At 37.1% G+C, this 20,237-nt stretch overlaps 1 protein-coding gene across 1 annotated transcript in view; it reads right to left on the reverse strand.

Annotated features, from left to right (window-relative positions):
- SHANK2 (SH3 and multiple ankyrin repeat domains 2) overlaps nucleotides 1–20,237 on the reverse strand; it is a 308,073-nt gene that overhangs the window by 156,801 nt on the left and 131,035 nt on the right. The gene's annotated exons all lie outside the window — the stretch shown is intronic.

The raw sequence follows: 20,237 nt of genomic DNA on the forward strand, positions 1-20,237 counted from the left end.
ACAATACTCCTGTGCTTTTTAATCAAGCACTGCTTTCATTTGCCATTTTAAGATTGATCTTCTGCTATACATCAATTAAGAAAACCTATAGTATTTATAGCGAATTAACATGGTCTCAAGGAATTTTGAAAATATTTTTACTTTGGAGCTGAGGTATTCTTTTAACACATCACATGCATCAATTAAGCAGGGAGAATCTGTAGATCATGTATCATTTCATTTCTAAGTTTGAACATCCCAACTCCATTCTCAGAGGCAACAACTTCCTTGGACTAAGAGGCAAAATACAAGAAGAAAGAAACAAGAAAAATAAGCAACACATTTTGGACAGGTTGGAAACATAGCCAAAAAAATCCAAACCAGTATTGTTGTTGTTGTTTAAATGTACACACGCAACACAGAAAACAAAAGCTTTTTCAGCCATTTTATTTGGCATATAGAGAAGGGGGTAGGGGAAAAACTAGGCACCCACAATCATTGCCATCAATCAAATCTCACAAGAAATAGTGCTGTAAAACATGTACTACAATTATGTAGCAAAAGGAAGCAATTCAACAAACTGTGGAACAGGGGGCGAAGCAAAAAAGAAAGAAACTCTTTATTTCAGAAACATGATGATCAAAAGAAAAAGATACAACAACAAATTCACCAAAAATTAATTTAAAACCTCAAGAATATTAGAATTTGTTATTTATGCCTTTTATAAGAGGAAAAAAATCAAAACACCCCAAAAAATCCCACATCATCCCACTGAAGCAGCTCCCATATCCTGTGGCTATCAATCTATTATGACCACAAAATTTATGTTCACAAGTATTTCTACCATCAGATTCACCAACACTAATACTGGTTTAATATGGCTATAACAGTTCAGTTTAGAACAGTATCTACAGGATGACTGACAACAGAGCTGAACATCTCTCTTCCTTGGAAATAAGCTTTCTTATTGATTTGAATGGGTATCTAGAAGAGCACCAATAAATCAAGCTTACAGGAAAGATACAGATGCTACTCTAGTATTCATTTGCTTCAGTTTTCACAGCAAAGAGCATAATCTTAAAGGCTTACACTGAAAGGCTACCACAAAGTACATATTTAAATTATACCTTTGGGGAAGGACAAATATATTGTACAGGAGGTAGGTAATTCATTGTCATGTTCTTCTTCAGATGACAGAAAAACATACAAATTTACTTCCAACAGAGGCATTCATACAGAATAAAACTTATGCAAAAAAAAAAAAAAAAAAAAAAAAAAAGAGAGAGAGAGAGAGCAAGGAACATTGTTCAGTAGCTTTATGTATTACAAAACTTATTATTCAAAAAGTATCAATTTTCTGAGTCTTACTCAACCTTTACCACAACAATATTTCAGGGTATTCATTTTCCTCAGAACAGTATCTCTAGTATGAACCCTTTGTCTCTGGCTTTATCTTTCAAGGGAAGATAGTTATACAGAAACTGTGGGTTTTGAGGCAGGAAAAAGTTTGGTCTAAATACAGGCTGGACCTCAAATGCCATTAAAATTTTAGCCTAACAGACTTCAAAGAGCAAATTGAAAAGTTTCTGATTTAGCTTGTTACCATGAAATTCTCATCTGCATGGCCCAGGATTTTTTCATTTAAGGCCATCCTTGCTCTATCAAAACAGATTTTATTAGTTCTCCAAACTAGACAAAGCCCTCAAGGTAAGCCATCTCTATGTCACAACTTTTAAGGACGTTAAACGCTGCTACTCTGAGATGTAATGTCAGATGACCAAGTGCTAGTCTGCAGAGAGAAAAAATAATACATCAGTGCAGGATGACAGGCTTTAAACACCATCAAGGAGCACAGTGCAGAAGTAAGTACTGGGAAGCAGACTTTGTGAAAAAAAGAGTTGACAAAAAGTCTCTCTCCTTGCTTTAACCTTTACAGCTGACTCAAACTGGATTGTGGGACTTCAGCATATTCCAAGCTGGAGACATAAATACAAGTACACACCCAAATAGAGGAATTATGGCTGGAAATAAAGATGCAGGTTGCAGCTGGCTGACAGAGTAAGCAAGTTACTTCATAGTGGTGTACTTCCAAGATACAAGAGATGCCTCTAACAAGTACTAAGAAAAAATAGAAATATATACCTATACACAGATTTTGGAAAGACCAGCCAGCACCCTTCCTACAGGATGGCCAAAAAAGGAGAAAGTTCCTTATACAATATGAATCCTACTAGATAGTTTTGTTTACGTTTATTCTCTCCCTTTGTCATTCACCTACCAGCTGTATTTTCTGCCAGAGACACCTAAAATTTACCCCAGGCTCTAGGTCCTACTGCCCTGACCCACTGCCTTTCTGGAAAAGCCAAGAAGAGCACAGCCTGCAGCAGGACTAACCTAGCACCTACCTAGGTACAAACAAAGCTCAGCCAGGCAGCACAGTAGCTGCAGGGCTGGAGGACACCACATTGCCTTTCACAGAGTAAGAGCTGTAAGAGTAGTGAGCAGCGATGGTACCCAAGGCTACATGACACCTGCTCAAAGAGATTTGGCTTTGAAGTAGCTCACTGTATGGCTGTACCTCTCAATGTGCTGTAAGGGTCCAGTGAATTTTATAGGTCACACCTTCATCACTAAGTTGAGAAGGTTAGCTTCAAAATTCAATGACGTGCTGTGACACGAAGGAAAAAGACCTGCATGAATTGCAGTCTATTTAATATCCTGAGACATGACCAGAAGCCACATAGAAAAACTTAAAACTGGATTCCACTTACAGTTTACCACTGGCCTATTTTCAGCAGTCGGTTAAAAATAATTAAAAGAACAAGGTATGATGACGAATATTTTGGAGCTCTTAATGCCACTGCTTGAGCCTTAAGGAGCCAGATGTTTCTTCTGCAGAAACTGTTTTCTATAGCATGATATTTCAGTGCTATTAACGAATACAAAGTGGGTGGGAGGAAAGACACAGTAAAGCAGATAGCTTTGTTCAGCTACTTAGTATTGCAAAGCCAGCACTCTAGCTGCAGCCTGTATCTGCTCCCTGCCTCTCCCATCCCTCTACCTTCCCCCACTTCTTTGTGTGCCATCATATTCACAGGGATTACTTGGGAAACCATTAGCCATACAAATCCCTGAACTCAAGGCTAAGTGGCATGTTTCCCAGGTTGCTGTGTAAGCCCTAGAGTTCTTTAATTACCTTCTTTTCCTAAAGCCTGACTCAGATTCCAGTCTGTCCTATTATGCAGCATAAGTACACACACCCATAAGGGGAAAGGATTAGGAATTTGTCATCATAATGAACAGGATATTGGGGAAAGAAAAAAAATAAAAAAGGCCACTTTAAGGCTTCTTTTTTTTTTAAATTGACTAAAGAATACAAAGAACCTATAAACAATTGTTTAACAAATGTTTCTATGAATTCACAACAGAATTACAAAATAAACAGGTATAATAGCACCAAGAGGTTAGTTTTGGCTTTCAGTGGACTTTTGTGCATTCTTATGTCCTCTCTGTTTTCTAAGGTCATTACTTTCAACCAGAACTCTTTGGAGCAAGTTACGACCACCTAAGACTCATATCTCTGTCTATCACCATTGCTTTACCTGTGGAATGTTTGCAGATTTCTTTTTCAACTTGCTGCAGACTAGAAAGACTATCAGGAAGACACAGACAAAAAGGTCTAGAAAAACATTATTTAGCAATGTGTATATTCCTTCATTGTTACTGAGATGAGTATCTGTCACCACAGCCAAAAAGTCACTGCATGAAGTTGGACCAGTTCAAAAGTTATTCCAGGAGGATGACCAAAGCACCAGCATTTGCAAAAATGCTCTACTTTTCTTTACAGCATCAGGGGAAAAAAAAAAAAAAAAAAAAAAAAAAAAAAAAAGATCATAGGAGAATCATTCAAGATTTCTAGAGAAGCCCCAATTGTAACTCCAACACATTTGTTTCTATTATCTCTAGTTAGCTAGCAGATTCTCTCTACAGGCCTTCATCATTTCTAGGATACAGCAACAGGACATGCCTGGGTACGAAGCACCAGGACAAGGTCACAGCTAACAACTCTGTCCTCGAAGTACCACACTGTTATTCACAGAGTAAATGGCATTTTATGCAAAAGGCAAGGCTTTCTCTACAGCTACAGAAAATATCTTCTGTAGGAACACATCATTACCACAAATCTCCTGACTTTCTGCTACAAAACAAAACAAAACAAAACACTGCCTAAGAGACTTTCTTCACATCAATTAATACACCATCACCTAGGAGCAACCTGAGTCCTAGCATGACAGCCATAGAGAGTCTACAAGGAACAAAATAATGTGGCCATTTTTTTCCTGGTCCATTTACCACTGAAACCAATGGAGTTGCAGCAGAAATAAGCCCTTTGCACTGTGCAACAGGGGTAATAGAAATAATAAAACCTTAGCTTTTTCTTTATAAGAAACATTTAATGTTGCAGACTTCTCAGTATGCAACGGACTCAAATCGTGACATTCTGAATATGATTTTTAGGGTCAAAGAAAGGTGATCACTGAGAAGATGCAGAAATAAAACATATTCTTTTTTTCTTCCACCTCAGAAGGAATGATAGTTTTCTTCAACTGAGAAATATGCATACGACTTCCCTGCGGCTTCCTGGTGTTAGCCTCATAACTGACCACAGGACTCCAGCAGTGCCTACAGATAGCATTATCAAAAGCTGAATATTGCTGACACTAAAAGGAAGAAATAAAATTTGGACTCTAACCCACACAGATAGATACCTCAATTTTCGCTCTGTGTCTTTCATGATTAGCACGTAACTCTTGTAAGCACACTACAACAGACACCGGTACTGTTCTTCGTAGCAGCTTGCTTACATACTTGATATTGGTTAGAAGCATGAAGAGCTAGGGAAAGAAATCCCAAAGCAGCTGCTTTCATTTCTTCTCTCCCCTGCGACTCCTCGCAGGGCGGCTGTGTGTTTCCTAGGAAACTGTGCGGGGCTGCGGTGCCGGCGGGCACGCTACCGGGCCGCTTGCCAGCCCTGCGGGAAGGAAGGGCTTCGAGCCATCGGCACGTGCACAGGCTGACCCAAGGACTGGAAACACAACCACCTCAGCTGGTGGGGCATTGGCGTGGCATTGGTGCCAAGTTAGAATCCTTCGTTTTGGTGCTCAGCTGGCCACAGCAAGTCAAATGACTTAGCACCATCCGAAAACATGCAGCTTTTCTTTCTCCTTCCCCAAGAGCACCTTCAAGGGACACAGAGAGAGCTGGAGATGCTCTTCGCTAAGAGAGGGCCAGGTACAGCACTTGGCATGCAGCTGACAGAAAGCAGCACCCAGCAGTAGCAAGAGGCTAAGGCTTTCACTTTTTTAACCCCTCTTACATTTCCTGGGCAAAAATGCTTTCAGGGCTATTTATGTTGAGGGTTAGACCAAAGTTATTCAAAGCTGAGGAAAGAGGTCTGAAATTCTTTGTTACTGCCACATACACAGACTGTAAGTAACGTTAATAGATGTCCACTTGCTCTAGCCATTTTCTATACACTTATTTTGGAATAAGATAGTACCATATAGCCTTTCCTAAAATTGACCTAAATCACAAAAAATGTTGACCCTAAAAAAAAAAAAAAAAAAAAAAAAAAAAGTCGAGAAAAAATTATATGGGATTGAAAATGTCACAGTGGATATCATTTATGTTTCTATTCCAATAACTTGCACATTCAAAACATTTGCCATACTAAATGATGCTGAATTAATTCTACTGTAGAGGAAGCAACGTGTGAAATAGGCAGCAGGTCTGTTGGATACTACATCTCAAAAACAGCTAACATAGTGGACATTCTTGTCCCAAAAGCTCGGCTCAAGCTGTGTTTCCCATTTATTGAATTAACTAAGCACGTCTTGCTTCAAAAGTCTGTGCTGCTGTGGGATAAACACTACTGTATTATGTGCTGGTCAGAAAAGTGCCATTTTATGTGACCAGATTAATGAAAGACAGATCCCATAATTAAAGTAACCCCTTGCTTCACAAAAAGGCCAATGACTGCAAATTGTACCCGCTTTGTTACTATCAGGTACAGCACAAGTAAAGCTTTGTAAATCTTAGATTTAGGTCATAACATAATATATAGATTGTGTGAAACTATGTATTAAGGAAACAAATGTTACATTTCAAAAGCCAAAAGAATTTTGCATAGAAGAGTCACCCTATTCCTTCCACGGAAAATGTATTGTAAGCACAACTTTCATACTTTTACTCATTTAACACATTGTTAGTTCAGTATGCATTTTGTTTTTAAGTAACAAGAGATTTTCATGATAACAGACACATTAATGAGAAGAGAAGAGAAGAGAAGAGAAGAGAAGAGAAGAGAAGAGAAGAGAAGAGAAGAGAAGAGAAGAGAAGAGAAGAGAAGAGAAGAGAAGAGAAAAGAGAAGAGAAGAGAAGAGAAGAGAAGAGAAGAGAAGAGAAGAGAAGAGAAGAGAAGAGAAGAGAAGAGAAGAGAAGAGAAGAGAAGAGAAGAGAAGAGAAGAGAAGAGAAGAGAAGAGAAGAGAAGAGAAGAGAAGAGAAGAGAAGAGAAGAGAAGAGAAGAGAAGAGAAGAGGTCATTCATATCACATATGGTAAAGTTTCAATAATCTTTTCAGCAAAACCATTTCCTTATTCCCTTTCCAGGATAGAAAACTGAGATTCATCAAAACAGAGATGTTCCACAAAATTTTGTACAGTAAGATTTTGAAAAGCAGAAGGGTTTTTCAGACCTATAATACAATAGTTTAACATATTTTATATTTCTTTCTTTGAACAGTCATTTGAGGTGTAAAAAAAATTTCAGGGATTCTCCTCCAAATCAAGCAGAGCAGGATGTCTTGTATTCTGAACATCTACGTAAAAATGTAAAATTGTGAACCAGAAAGATAAATTTGTCACTAAATTTGAATTTCTCTCTAAATATTTGAACATAGGGTCCTTCTTTTTTAAGACCAGAAGTTGGTGCATTGAAGGCATCAGAGAACAATCCCCTCAATGTGCTGTATTTAAAAGCTGAACCAGGACTTCCCTCCCTCCTGAATATCAGTATGTGCAATTTTGAAGCTAGAATGAATAACAAATTCATATGATTTACATTCAGTGAATGCAAACAAAGCCTACTTCTGTTGAAGGGGTATTAAAATTCTTGAAATGCAAATCTTCAGGTATGTACCACCCAAGAATTCAGAAGAAACTACAATTGTCTTTTTCATGCCTTTGGAAATTTGAAATAATATTGTTGCTTCATTAAATGGGGTAAACTATCATTATCAAGAAAAAAAAATCTGATGAAAGCATTATAAATGGTAAACTAAAGAAAAACTTTAATTCATAATTCACTTTTTTTAAGCTTGTTGATTTTTTAAAATCTCAGTATTCAGTTCACGTGATGTTCTCAGCCAATTTTTCTTTCAGCTGAAGCTGAGAAATAGCAAATCTTATGTGGTATTTGAAGTTTTCAGATTTGAGAATAGGCATAAAAATGTCTCAAGGATGACTCCTTGACTGGAATAGCAAATCCTTGGATGCCCCTGCTTTTTTTTTTTTTTTTTTTTTTTTTTTTTTTCTTCACCCTGCCAACTTCTTTAAAAAAGAAAGGAAGACTGATGTTGATTCCCTCATGCATCCTCAGAGAAAGATTAGCTGGAACGTAGTGAATTAGCTTACTCACAAAGGATGCTGAAATGGCTGATCAATGTACCGAATCAGCACGTTTGCTTGCAAGAGAAGCCTTAATAACTGAAATATGCAAGTTAGATCCCTTGGAGAGGGGGGTTATGTTTAAGAACTGTGGTTTCCCATGTCATTAGTTTTCCCTATAATTTATCAAAAAGCTCACTTACACTGAAAAAATAGCAAACAGTTGCTGAAACATTTGCTTCTTACTCTCTTAAACTTAATAAGGCTTACAGAGCTGAATATGGGGAATCAGTATTCTTGTAACAAGATCACCAGCTATGGACACAATTCTGTTGCTAAAGTTTAAATCTGACTGAGAACATAACTTCATCTGTTTGTATTTTCATCTTATGAAGAAGCAAAGTTATATGTGCATTAACATTGAGGCAAATCTCTGAGGTAGATTTTATTTCAGAACTAGGTCTTCCCTTTGTTATGCAAACTGTTGATAACCCGTTGGGAAGCAGGCACAGCAGACAGGGGTTTATTCTTGCATGGCTCTTCCTTTATTTGCAGAATATTTCCAAAATACTGTAGTGATCACTTGATCTTTCCCTAAGAAGCTATCCTGGGGCTTTCTGCAGGTCTTCATTCCCTGTGCCCCTCATTTATGACCCATCTGCAGCAGAATAGTTAATCAGCCTACTGCTTGCAGATGCTGCAAGGCAGCTTTGTGTCCATGGTCCCAGTTGAAACGGAGGATTAAATTACTCAGTGTCTGGAACAGACACAGACACGGGTCTGGGTGATGTCATCAAAGGAGAGGAATTGGGAGAGGACATTTTTTTCTCTCTTTCCCCAAGATTTATTAGACTTTACAGACTTTGTTGCTTGTGAAGAGATGGATGTTGACCTGTGCTAGTAAGAGACCATGGAGACTCTAGTAACCGAGCATGGAGTTGATTCATTCGAACATATTTACATTTTTGCTAAAACAGCCCACTTTTATGAAATTTGGTCCAAAATGAAGCAACTTAAATGCATTTTGGTTAATCCTTTATTGTGGATAGTTCTTGTTGTTGATTTCAAATTGCCCTGATCATGTAATAAGGCAACTCATTTTTCCAATTTAGATGGAACACAGAAATCTTGGTCTGTTGCCAGCTGGCAATATCATCTGTTGCAAACATTTTACTTATCCTGAAGGTCAGAATGGCTTGTTCAACTACAAAGCTGAGGTGGTGTGATGATCCAATTCTTTGGAACTGATTTGTTGCACCAAAGTTTGTAATCATAACACCTTATTCCATATTTTTCTGAAAATATTCTTGCGAATCATTTTAGTGCTCTGACTAATAGCAGCAGCTTAATCCAGAATGATGGCCTGTAACAAAGAGCAGGAGTCGCATGACACTTAGTAGTTTGCTCAACAGTGCAATTTTACTCTTCACACTCAGTGAATGCTAATTTTGTGATCCCTGTCTTCCAATGCTTCTGTACATGCCTTATTTAATGCAAAGACTAACTTAACAAACACTAACCTCAGTATTTCAGTAAATGTCCCTCATTTTAAATCAAGAATACCTGTCTGTGAGCAGCAGAGGCCATTTGAAGTCCCAAACCAGCACACTGCAAACAGAGACAACAGGCTTATGGGTGTGAAGTGAACAAAGTGAGGACTTTGTAGTGCTCAGTGCTGGTATGTTAACACAATGTTCAGTTTACCTATATTTCTACTTATAGCCCTAAAAAGAAAAAAAAAAAAAAAGGAAAAAGGAAAACAAAAATCAATCTTTAATACATACAGGGAAGAAGCCTTCTTTTTATCCACACCCAAGCTGAAAACCCAAAGAAAAAAAATCCTTGAAAAAGATAAATTAAAAAGAAAACAAAACCCAAGTAATATTTTAGAATTTGACATCTATCTCATTTATTAATTAAATGCTATGTTTCTCATAGCTATCACCACCCTCTAAACTTGTAGTAGACTTTGTTTACTTCTTCTAAAGAGATAAACTTCTGCAGCTTTAGGCCAAGCCAAAGCCAACTGAAGCTGGATCAGTATGGTCATGGTCACCTGTTAGGAAGTGTAAAAATACATTTTTATCAATCATTTTCACACAGTTACAGATATACCAAAAGAACCTGAATTTTAACCTCGTAGAAATATTATTTTTTAATATTATTACAGTGTAGCAGATAGCCTTCAGTGACTTTGCTTTAGATTTAGAGAGACTCCACTAGAAGTTTGTGAAGAAACTGCATTGGTTTGTGTGGCAGAAGCTGTGGTCTAGTCTACAGCACGCAGGCTGTACAATCACACAAGATAACCAACTGCTTTGAAGAAGGTCATTCTGCACCCTAAGGTGGAAAGAACAGATGGAGAACTATTTTGGGCTGCATTAGCAAAAACAGTCCCTGAAAAGCCATTCTTCTATTCAATTTTAAATATCATTAATTTTCATGTACAGCAAGTTTCAGCAAGAGTTACTATGGACTTTTATCAACAATGGTGACACAAACATTTCCCTTTAATTTCCTCCCTTGCAGAAGCCTCATTCAAATCCAAAGCCTTGCCAGCTTTATTCAAGAACAACGACCTGTCAAATCCTCACACATCAATAACAGGTAACATTTTGAATACATGAGAAGCAGTCATCTGCTGCACACAAGAGACATGTGAGAAGTTCAAGGAACATCCCAACCATTTTCACCATAACTCTCCTTAACACATGCAGTAGTTTCAAACCTGTCTTTCTGACAGCTTTGCAGCCAACTAGCAATTCCAGCTGCATGTAGGCCTCCTCTCCCTGCCATCAAGCAGGTCTCAGACTGCCCTGATCCAGGATGCAAGGAGGGGGTTTTTCATACTTTCTGCTAGATCAGCTCCATGGAGGACTCATTTGCCCAGTTAGAAGCATACTGGTTTCTCTTTCTTTTAGCAAGAGGCAAAGGAATAGGAATACTTTGTTTTCTTTCATTCCCCTCTCCTTCAACCTTTTTGGAATATTTCAGACATTCGTAAAAATGTCTCAAAAGACAACTTTCTCACCCTGTCCTGCCTATACAGATGGCACCTCTTCTTAGCTCTTTTCCCAAATCTTGCTCAAGCTGCTCAACCTAACATCATAAAAGTATGGTGTGACAGGTACTTAAAAGGTTATAAAATGCAGATGACTTTAAGAACAAGATAACACTAAAGAAAAATTGAGTAAAAGCCAAAATTTCAAGTCTTCACTCAGTATCTTTTTTTTTTTTCCCCTCTGCTTTGATTTTGCACATGTGCTTTCCGTTTGAATTCCACTGTGGATAAAGGATACCATTACCAAAAACCAATAGACATGCAGAGGAATACTCAGCAACTTTTACTGTAAGAGCCTCAGAATAACTTATAATTTAATATTATGATTTCAGTCAGTGCGAACAAATGGCTCAGATTAGCAGAGCAGAATGTTGCTAAGCAATGTTGTACAGGAGTTTACACAGGCCCAGGGAGGGGAGGATCAGGGTGGAACAAGCTGATGCTGAGATGCGCATGGTTCCCTGCTCAGCAGGAAGAACTCCTTCTTCACCACACCCCTGAATGCATCCAAAAGTCAAAGGTATCACAACAGCAAAATTATGGAGGAACCCCACATTGCTTTTAAGGAAGATAGAGAAAGAGCATTATGTACTGAACTGTGATAATTTATCAGAAAATACAGATACAGTTATATACAGATATAATTATAAAAATAATAATGTAATATGCAATATATAGAAAATAAAAGTATGAAAGTAATATACAGATACACCTATAAATGCTTCATATTGATGGCTGTTCAATCTAAGTTAAATATCACAGGTATTGGAGTCAGGCCACAGCTACCACATCTAATACTGTAATTTGACCATTGGTTTGGAGAAGCTACCTGGGTATTCAAAATAATTACAATAACTGGAGTTTAAAAGCAGCAAAATCTGAAAATATTTCTGTTTGAAAACCTATAAACGGTCCTTTCAACACTCTGAAGACAGATAATAGTAACTGCTTTAAAAGAACACATTCAGAAGTCTATGATCTGTTGCAACCTTAACCACTCCTAAAAATTAGGATAAATTGCTGAGAATTAAGAGAATAAAGTTTTCCTAAGAAGGAATCAAAAATAAGACTACTAAAGAGATATCGTATGTTAGGCAGTGCATATTAAGTACATACCAGATATTAAGAAAAGCAATATATGACTGTACAAAGTTTTTTAAAAGTACCCATATTTTCTAAGCATTTTACTGACTGAGGTCACTAATCTCGCTATACAAAATCTTACCGTTACCCCCACCACCACTTCAGAAAAACATCGTTCTTCATTACAGCTATATACAATACCTCCAAAATGAACTCTCTTCATAGATCTTGACTTTTCAGCCATTGTTTCTAACCAGCTGACTTGAGTTTTGTATGCTTCTGCATCCTCATGAAGAAAAACATCCCAGACACTTAATCTCAAAATTTGCTATCTTAAATATGTTAAAAAGTTGAAGCTTTTCAAGAAATGTAGGATTTGACAAGTGTTCTAAATTTTTGTACAAAATGCTGCTGAAAACAATTCTTATTTTTAAAGAACAGCAACAGAAATCCCAAATCAAGATGACCGCAAACAGGAAGTCTTATTTCACACAAGTTACAGGCTGAGACTCCAAGCCCACATCCTTTCAGTTCCACACTGTACCAAGAGATTTTTTTCCCTGATGCAGGTTTCCATGGAAATGCATCAGTCACTAATCTAAATAAGTGCGGGTGAAGGACGCCTGAAAACCTAGAGCAATTACGCATGCCATTAGAGGAAAAGAATATGATTCAACCCAGCTATTAGAAATGTGGCACAGCTATCACTTCTATATATTGTTGTAGTGTTCTAAAAACAAAACTGCTTCTCTATTTTTTTAAACCCACTCTTTTACTGCCTATAAGAGGGGAAAAAATAAAAAATGCATTAAAAATACCTTTCATGTAACAAGCACACAATGAAGTCAGACCATATCAATTGCAAAACACAAATGTAATTAATAACACATTTATTTTGCAGTGAAAATTCAGTGTACATGAAAACTTGTTGTTCCATTATGGATCAAAGACACTTCACTTTAGTTATTTTGATGAGCAATAGGGAAGTGAATCCTTTGATCTGTATTAAAGATCTAATGATCCTTGGGAAAAAAAAAAAAAAAAAATGTAAATATAAAGTCTTGTTAATGTGTTACTAAACATGTATTTGTAACCAGGGCATACGTCAGGCATAGGTAGGATAGGTAGGTCTGTACTTACAAAGATAATTGCAATTCAGCACCCAAATTAACTTTGAATAGTATACAGCAGTAATGGCATACATTCTTCTGTCTGTGTGTGAGTACTTTAGGCTGTATTACACTGCACATACCGATCCTCTGAGACTCTATTGATGTTTCACCTCTGTCCCACAGTGTGCACATCTCACCTGGTCCACGTTGCAGGCACACGAGCAGTTTGGCATCCATGTCAGCTAGCTTTCTTGTCCTCTTGCTGCTTTGCACTCTATGCATTCCTACCTCTTATCACATAGGAAAACATCTAATGATCTGCAGCAGAGACTGTGCTATTGAGTATGAACAAATGCTTTGCCATAAAGGCAAAGAGTCTTTCCAGACTACTTGAACTGTATGACAAAAGGATTATTTTGCCCCTTCCCTCACTCTTGAAGAATGAACTATTGTAGTGCTACTCGTAAGTGGAAACACTGGGCAACCTTGAAAAGATCCAGTTTTGGGATTGTAAGGACAGTTTTGCAAGTTCTTATAATCTATGCTAGGTTTTACAGAAAATGTCTCCCAAACGATTGTAATTATATATGAGTGAGGCAAGTGAATAAAGAGCGCTGTTTGAAATTTTGAAGCACAGATTTGAGATGCAGCATCTATGCTACATGTATGTATACCAGTAACGTGCTACCACTAACACATTTGACAAGTCTACTTGAAATTATTGTGATCTCAGCCAACAAACACTGCAGTTAGACCACAGGCAGTAGGACCTGAGAAGGAAGAAGCACTTTTCTGGAGGAAAAGACCTCTTAAATTTTTAACTGCACTCAAGTCTCTGATGTGTGCAAGTCCTATTTCCAATCCACAACTAAGCATTCCCCATCTACCCTCAAGTACTGAATACATACAGTGAAGCAAGCACTCAGGAGGCATAGAACCAGTTTTTCTTACAAGCTCAGGGTTCTCCTTTCCATCGTGCCACCATTGGAAATAACATCTAATTAGTTAAATTTGAACCCATACAATGGGAAACCCAGAATGGGGGAAATGAAAGACAGCTTAGACTAACGCTGGCAGAGAAAGCGGTGTGAAACAAGACAGGAAGAGCATCAACAGAAACTACTTGGGAGAAGAATGGGCCTATGGGAAGGAGCGAACAACAATGAAGCAAACAAGACATGTAAGAGTCTGTCAGGTAGACTGGATCCTGCTCAGGGCCAGGACCTAACCTGGCACTGCTTGTTCCAAACCTTACTCATAAAGAGCGTAACAGCACACTACTCCTAATCTGCCATTAATCAAACCACAGAAAAAATATACCTTAGGTTTTAAATTCAGCCATTCAGATACTGTCTCTGGCTACCCTACAGGCTCTCCTTTAAGCATTTCAATTTTTAATTACAACTCCTTTTTTTTTCTTCTCTCTACATAGCTTCACTCTCTCATTCCGGCAGTTATGGGAAGATTTACAACTGCAGAATAGTCAAGTCTAATGAATCTCAGCAGCAAGTTCATGTCATTTTATATATGTATACTGCACATCCCTGGCATTTTGTTACCCGTATAAGACAAATACTAGTGCAGTGCAAGGGTTTTGTATGCTAACCTGGAAGTATGGGCGGTAACTGGCTTTTTTTTAAATACATCTGTGTATTTAAAAGATGTGCCGATTGAAAATACAGTTACTACACATGGATATTAATGAATATGTGATTAAGGAAGCATAAATTTCTAGTCCATCAAAAGCTACTAAGCACAAGCACTTGCATTACTGTAGGCTATCGATGTGCAAACCAGAAAAAGTGAAATACAGTAGTCAAATAATAAACTGAACTGCCAGTGACAGGAACTTGACTTTGAAGGTAACATACAGATAAAGTAATTCACCAGTTAAATAATAAAATAAACTCCAAGGTATCAGTTACCTGAAATTGGTTAAACGTACCTAAAGGGAGAGCGTGACCTGGACCCAGGTTGATATGAAGCTCACATATGGAGTATTTGCAAAAGCAAGTATAAAAATGGCTCTTGATTTACCAGTTCATCCCTGGACTAGCTGAGTTTCTCAAATGCCAGAATGAGAAGTGGGAGAGGTAAAATGTGGTGAAAGTGCATCTTGTTATTTACTTCTATATCAACATTTTCAAAACCAGTTACTCCTCATTTAGGGTAGACCTTTTAAATGGCGGCAGATTAGACACTAAAGCAATGTATTAGAAAAGTGGCAGATAAATTGTCTTTGCTCCTTCTGTTTTCACGTTTTCAGTGACTGTGACTCTTCTGAAGAGGAAGGTAAAAACAGGTACATGAAAAAATTACACAGAAGTAGTTCATGTATTAGACTACAAAAAAAAAGTGAATGCATTGTCTGGATGCATAGAAAAATATAGTGCTATCTTTTATATCTTATATGTGATAACTAACATACATGTTCAATTTCATTGACCAATTTCAAATTTTGAAGAAAAAGAGGGGTCATACGTGTAAATTAAGAACGTTGAAAGATCGTGTTAAAAGTCAGCTTGACTACATATTATCCTTGGTTAGCTTTTAGTTTGTTAGCTCCAACGCTTGCACTTAAATGTCTTTTCTTCATTTGCTGAAGTCTTCATAAAAGCAGCAGAAAGTAGGTCTTCCTTCTCAAATGTGACAATCTTTTATCTACATCTCAAGCTAGACCCTTTCAAGTTTCATTTTCTAACTTTTAGTCCAATCTAGATTGGGAACTTATTTTAAAAGTGACAGTAAAATGCTTTTCAAAGTAAAAATTTAAAAACTCTTCTATGACAGAAGGCATACCCTTTAAAAGTTTTATTTATAACACACTTTGAAACCCTTACGAATACAATGTCATGAACCGATCACTAGAAGATTATATGGCTTTATATTTTACATTGAATTAACTGAATAGTTGTTTCTCCTTTTATTGTTCAAAATGCATTCTCACTTAAGTAACAATTAAAGCTAAGAGCATATTATGATACACAGATTTGGAATATTTGAATATGCAATTGTAGGAATATGTAAGTATTACAAATATATATATGTATATATATCAATCAGCTCAAATAATACCAGTCAGATGATATTTTCTGACTTTAAGTGAAGATCATCACAGAAATGATTGCTATGAATAGTAAAAGAGAAACTCATTACTGTAGCTCAACATTCATAAAGTCACTATGAGTGTCTAAATCTTCAGGGTATTTCTCCTCAGAATAGCATTGCAATTTGGAGAATTAAGTAACTGAGGCACAGGGAGTGTAAACAGCATGCCAAAGATTACCATGGAAGACAAAGGGAAGGCAATAAACCTGTTTTAAAGTAGTTCAGCTGAAAAAGCATTCAAGCTTTAAGTCTGTAAGTCTAACAATAAAAATGTACATTTGCTAACTTTTACAGAAATGTCAAAACATATTTTCTAAGATGTCCAAAGGCCAAAAAAGCAGGAATGGCAAAAGACATTTCCAGATGTTTTCTGTAAGTCTAAATGACTAATTCTTGGAAGCAAGTAGCAATATGGAAAGGAATTCTCTTAAGACTGATATGTTCCTGAAACTCCATTATGTATCATGCTTAATGCCTATAAACTAATAAGAAAAAACTAATTATGTTGCATCTTTGTACTTATGAGATTTTTAGTTATGAGATTTGTAAAATATTATAACTGAAGAAATCAAATACTGTGGGCATATTAGCCACATAAAAAAAAAAAAAAAAACATTCCTGGAGGCAGACCGACAAGGAGGGCTAGCAAGAGAAGAAAACAGGAATTCAGATACATTACAGAGTCAGCAGTTACCAACTCTGTATCTATGCATCAGTCGTACTTCAGTAGAGAGCACCATTAACTCTGTCCAGCAACAGCACATCTCTGTGCATAATCTTTGCTTTATATAATCAGTAACAACAATCCCCACTGAACTTAATGGTTAACTGGAAGAGGACTAATGATCTCAGGGAAGATTCAGCTTTTACGCATCATACTTCTTTACAACTGTAGATACTTTAAAATAAAAAAGTCTATGACCAACTGGAGGTTTCAAAATATTCCCTTCTTGAAAACGTAAGAATTCAGTGGTCTGTTCCAGAGGGCCAATGAATGGGGAGTGCTAGTCAGCTTTGTAGGTTACAGCTTTCCCAAGAAAGGGAAAAGCTGTAATTAGAATTGATCCTTGATCATACGGGAAGAGGCCAACCTCTGAGCTATCACGTACAGGTGCCTCAAACCAAAGGGACAAATCAGCAAAGTGGGCTAGCAGCCTGGGCTCCCAGAAGACTGCACAGTTCTGTAAATCATTGAAGACTAGAAGAGTTTCTCACCAGCAAAATGAGGAAGAAGATAATGGAGAGTTAATTCTGTAGCCTATTAACCTATCGGGAGTGATGGGGTTCTCTTGAAATGGAATACACTTTTCTTCCCTCATCCTAAAGAAAAGTAGTTTAAAAGGCTTGACTCAGTGAACCTCCAAAAACCACTTTAAAGCTTGCAACACTATACTGAAAATGTTGCCTTGACCTGATAAAAACTTTTTCAGAAATCTGACAGAGTAAAATGGAGGAAAAAAAAAAGGGGGGGGGGGGGGGGGGGGGGGGGGGCGGAGAGAGAAGAAGAAACGAAAGATGTTGAATCAGTGAATTTTTGTTCTGTACAGGTGTCTCAAACATGGGATGCACTTAACTGAGTTACGTACTTAAGATGTTTATTCCATTCCATTCTAAAAAACATAGTTGAGTATATTAGACCAACCTGGATTAGCCATCTCTCTGTACCTGATAATCATACTCCCTCTTCTCACCATTTTCCCTCTCTCCTTATCTCTTTCTCACATATGAATTGAATCTCAACATACTCAAACTTAATCCTCAAAGAAACCATGCAAATCTAATCCTCTCTCTCTGTATCTTAATAAATAAATATATAAATAAATAAATCCTGTTCCATTTTATTTACCACAATCCAGCACACAGACAGTACAAGAAATAATCACTTAACAGTGATAATGATTTGAAGAGTTCTTTTGACACTCAAAATGATCGAACTGATTAAACAATTATGCTTTAATACATCACAGGCTAATTACTCTTTACAGGACCACCAGAGCACTACAAGTCTTTGGCATACATATAACACTACAGTCATTTTAGGAGAGAAAGGACATATAAATGCCTTTAAATAAGCTTCTTCCCTGTCACATAATCTGAAGTTGACAACTTCGATAATGTCATTTCATTAACATTATGGTGTCAAAAAAATATGATAATATTGTTTGAAAAAGCCATATCTAGAAATGGGAAACAGGAATAAGGTAGCTAAAGGTAGACTTGCTATTCACAGTCTATTATTTGTGACTAAATTTAGTTTCACCGGCTTTAAGTGCATTTTGTTATCAAAAAAATGATTATAATAATAACTCAGATTATTAATAAAACTCCATACATATACTTCTACAAAAGCTCAGACCTCTATAGGATGCTTATGGAAACTACCACAGATTCAGAGTGATGTTTTGTTTTTTCTTTTTAAACTTGAAGGCCTCATTTCTCTTGACTTGCAATCACAAACTCAATTGACAGATGTTAAATGCTGAGAGCAGTAGGCCAACTCCACATGGGTGTTTTCAGGACTGATCAGCAGGGTGTTCCTCCCAGAACTAAAGTAGCAATAACATTTCTTGCTCAAAGACTTTTACCAAAGAAATGTCATAAACTGAAATGCTAGTTATCCATAGCTATTTCTAATTCTGCCTATAGATACAAAACACTCAAAATGGGTAGTCTTCAATCCAGAGACATTCTTAGTTAAGCAACTAATCTAATTTCATGTTACCAATATTTACTTTACTAAATAAGCTTCAGAGATCTGAGCCCCCCCCCCCCGATGTTGTGGCAAAGGCCATCTGTTTTATTCCTGATGTAACAGAAGCCATCATACATTTCACTCCAAGATAAAGTGAAGCAGAATGGTCATTAGCCAAAAAAAGGAATTAGTAGTTTCCTAAATATGTAATCAGAAGCCTAATGAAATGGACTTTACCAAAAAACTGAAGAAGAGAAATTAGCAGGAGAGGAGAAGAGGTCTCATCAGTTTTGTAGAAAGTACAAATTACAGAGGTGAGAAAGCTCCTGTAGATTTCATAAGTCAAGTTCAATTTAAATGCACATTTACTATGGATATTTGGAACGAACATGATCAACATTTTAAGCTGCCCTCCTCTGGAAGAAGGAGACATTAAAGACATTTTAGAAAACTTCTGTTTTCTGTGTTAGTTTTCTAGTACATTTCCTGCGTAAGTAGGTGCAACTTCTGGCATTTTTAGCATGCAGAAGCAAGAAGAACCACTTGGAAGAAACAACAGTAATGAAAGGAGATGAGGCATAGTTGCATGAAGTACAATTAGAAGTTATCTTAACTGCAGACACATTACTTAAGGGCTTGCTAGATTTTCCTCACCTGAGCTACGAGCTGAGTGGCCATATGCCTTTGGTAAATGTGCCAAATGTCAAGGGTAGTGTGAACACCAGGCAATCTTGTCTTATGTTCCGTGTTGGCCATTTCAGATTCCTTACCCAACTGCCAGTCTGAGGAACCAGCTTTGCAGATGCAGAATGTTGCTCTATAGCTGCTAAGCAGACTATAGGCAGGCTTTCAGTGCTGACAATATTAACACATACAATATTTTCCTTATAAATACCAACACATTTCAAAGCTCCTATTGTGCTCATATAGAATTGCTGAGGTGCAGCTAAACAACTTCCCCTCCACATCTGCATTCTGAGAGTAGCTTACAATACATACCTTTAGCAACTGACAGAAATTAAAGAAAATAACACCTGCACACAACACTTCTTAGGATGAGAAGCGGCAAAACTTATTAGGATGTGCACAGTGCTGCACAAGGTGTGGATTGCCACACTGTAGTCTTTGTAGTGCTCAGGAGCAAGCAGGGATTTCCTCCAAGCTGCAGTACATAACAGTAGTAACAACACTGTAACAGCCAACAACTAATGAGATCTGGGCATTTCTTTTAAGAAAATCAATTCCATTCCAGACACTGTGTGTTTATGAAGAAATATTTCAAACATTCTTACAAAATCAATAATGTGATTTTTTTGGACATCTTCATGTGAAAGAAACCAAGAGTGACACCAGGACTAAAATATCAATGCTGTCTGTGTGAAAAAGGATAGAAACAAACAAATCACAAATAAACCCTCACAAAATCCCTGTGAGCTCCTAAAAATGAAAAGTTCAATAAACCAAGCAAGTAAAACTACACACATGACATTTCAGAGACATCACCCATTGCCCATTTGATTTGAAACTTTATAAAACT

Source organism: Aythya fuligula, chromosome 5 (genome assembly GCF_009819795.1).
Source record: "Aythya fuligula isolate bAytFul2 chromosome 5, bAytFul2.pri, whole genome shotgun sequence".
Lineage (NCBI taxonomy): Eukaryota > Metazoa > Chordata > Aves > Anseriformes > Anatidae > Aythya > Aythya fuligula.